General features: G+C 35.3%; 1 pseudogene across 1 annotated transcript; it reads right to left on the reverse strand.

Moving 5' to 3' along the window:
* Positions 1-1,720: 1,720 nt before the first annotated feature.
* LOC306638948 (olfactory receptor 5D18-like) lies at positions 1,721-2,665 on the reverse strand (annotated as a pseudogene). Its single transcript has one exon. The product of its transcript is annotated as an olfactory receptor 5D18-like (transcript).
* Between the last annotated feature and the right edge of the window lie 376 nt (positions 2,666-3,041).

Below are 3,041 nucleotides of genomic sequence, written 5' to 3' on the forward strand. Positions count from 1 at the left end.
ATAAGACCTGAGAAAATATTTGCAGTAAACTTGCCTGAATTTGAAAAAGTGATTACCTCTATTGACTTCAAAACAAACTGCTCTAAAATCTATTTGTTAAAAATAATCCTTATTGAATTAGCTGCAATATGTTTATTTATTAAAACATTGATACAGAAATGATACTGAGACCTCTTGATCTAGAATTGAGATTTTTCTACAAATACATTATTTAATTGGAATTAGAAATCCAAGCCCATATGCCCAGGAAAAGAAATATTTTCAGGAATATTCGAAAAGTTTAGTTAGTTATATTTTATCAAAATATATAGTGTTCTTATATTTTAATTTGTGGTGTGATTCTTATTAAAATATCAAAAAACAAACACTGTAAGAGCCAAAATAATATGATCAGAGGAAATACTTTCTTCGGTCCATATAAAATTGTGCACCAAATTACGTTTTTCCCTCCCTAAAATAAATGCAAATTGATTCTTTCCCTCTATTAATAATTGTTCAGAAATTTATCTAAGCATATTCAGTAAAGAGGAGAAAAATGACACACACGTTTATGAAGCAAAAGTGAGTTTATTAAAGTAGAGATATGGTATTTTTAATCTGAATGATGAATAGGATATGAATTTTTTAATTTCATTTTGAATAAGTATATGTTGATACTAGTTATCTTTCAACATTTAAGCAAAGTCCATATAATTTTGTTTCAGGTGAATGAGAATTCTGTTGAGAAGGACTCAGGAATTATGCCATTTCTCAACAAAAACGTGCCAAAGCATTGATAATAACTGTGACATCTTCACACACAGAAAGAAAGCATGAATGACAAGTTGGACAGGTGGGTATCAACATTGTTTTGCAGATAAGATCATCTCATATCCAAGCTGTGTGTCTTAAACCTATGGTGAAGTATAAGATGGATGTCACACTGCCACACCGGTGCATCTTCAAAAATACAGTTAGCATGTAGACCAGATTTTTCTGAAATTTCATGCTCAGTAACCACACTACACAGGAGATGCACACGCATATACTCATACATGCAAGTTATATCGAATTAGCTCAATAAAATATTTGTTGGTTCTTAGATTCAGTATAGTTTTTGCCAACCAGAATTTATTTATGCTATTTTCCCTTTAATAAAATTATTTTTTCACTGAAAAGAATCAGCAAAACTCTATTCATTCTCTTTTCCAAGGTCAAGTTCAAATTACACCTAGTTTATAAAAACACACTTCAAAAAACCTTCATGCATTTTAGCATTCTCTTCATGATAACCTTTATGGTTCTTATTATTTCCACCATTATTCATTGATAATATACCTCATTGCTGTACTATGCCTCACTGTAACTATTATTTCTATGTTGTAAGTAAAATTCCTATGTTTATTAATAGGATTGTATACAATACATATCTTATAAAAAGGGGGATGAAACTAATATTGAGTTATACATAGGTATCAGAGATGGCATGAATGTTGTCTTTTAATTTTCACGATCAGATTACAAACTATATTGTGCTATCACAATTTGTGATTAAATATATTAATGATAAGAGAGATTGGTGAATTTTTACAAAAAGAGAGTCAAGTTTATTTCCTTGAAAAAAAATTCCATTTCTATTCTCTTGTACAATATGATTCTATTAATTTTAATGTTATTCCTAAAACCAAACTTAAAGAACAAAATCTAAATATCAGGAACAAATGTCATGCTAATATGATGCTCAAAAAGAAGAGACTTTACTGCCCAATACTTTGCTGACAGTGTCCTTGACATCCTTGTTTCTCAGGCTGTAGATCAGGGGGTTCAGCATGGGGATCACCACTGTGTAAAACACAGAGGCCACTTTGACCGTGTGCCTGGAGTTCTTGGAGTTGGGCACACAGTAGAGGAACAGGATGGTGCCATGGAAGATGGAGATGGCCATCAGGTGAGAGGCACAGGTGGAGAAGGCCTTGTGACGCCCCCTGGCTGATGGCATCTTGAGGATGGTAACCAGGATGAGCACGTAAGACGTGAGGAAGATGAGCAGGGTGCTGACTTCGTTGAATGTGGCAAAAACAAAGAGTAGCAAAGAGATGATGTGGGGATCTGAGCATGAGAGAGAGAGCAGGGAGGAGAACTCACAGAAGAAGTGATCGATTGTGTTGGAGCCATGAAAAGACAGGTGCAGAGCAGAGCACGTTAGTATCAGGGAACAGGCCGCCCCTCATGCATAGGATCCCGCCACCAGCACAGCACAGAGTTTCTGGGACATGGCCACTGTGTAGAGCAGAGGGTTGCAGATGGCCACAAAGCGGTCATAGGCCATCACTGCCAGCAGAAAGGCTTTGGTTACCACAAAGGTACAAAACAAAGAGTATTGTACTATACACTCTGAAAAAGAGATGCTTCTGTCTTCTGCAAGTAGGTTTGCCAGCATCTTGGGAGCAATGGTGGAGGAATAGCAGAAATCCACAAAAGAGAGGTGGCTGAGGAAAAAGTACATGGGGGTGTGCAGTTTGGGATTAATTTTGATTATGGCCGTCATCCCAATATTCCCTACCACCACCTATCTATTGTAGATAGCCAGAAAAACCATGAACCGTGGGACTTTTAGTTCTGGATAATCTGAGAACCCCAGGAGGGTGAATGTGACCCCACTTTTATTTCTGTCTAATAGTACCATGTTTCCTTTGTCTGTAATAATAAAGTAAGTCTGGAAATGAAAATAGTGAAGAACGATGTGAGAAAACAGGAAACTTGATTCACTCCTTTACAGAGCCTGTAGAATAAAACAAAATCACTTCAGGATCTAGATTTTTAATGTTCAAAGGAGACCACATGTTTAAAGTTTAAAATGCAGGAACCATTTTTTCAATTTTCTTAAGAATGCAATTATTGAACTGAATCCTAACTTCTCAAAAGCAATTCAGAACCTTAAGATGTATGGGAAAATAATATAAAAATATGTATGACTATATTAAACAGATCTTGGCATAAAAACTTCAGCTGCCATTGAATTTTGTAAATTCACAAAAGTAAAGCCTAATATAGTTTAATGG

The sequence above is a fragment of the Sciurus vulgaris genome, assembly GCF_902686455.1.
Source record: "Sciurus vulgaris genome assembly, chromosome: 11".
Lineage (NCBI taxonomy): Eukaryota > Metazoa > Chordata > Mammalia > Rodentia > Sciuridae > Sciurus > Sciurus vulgaris.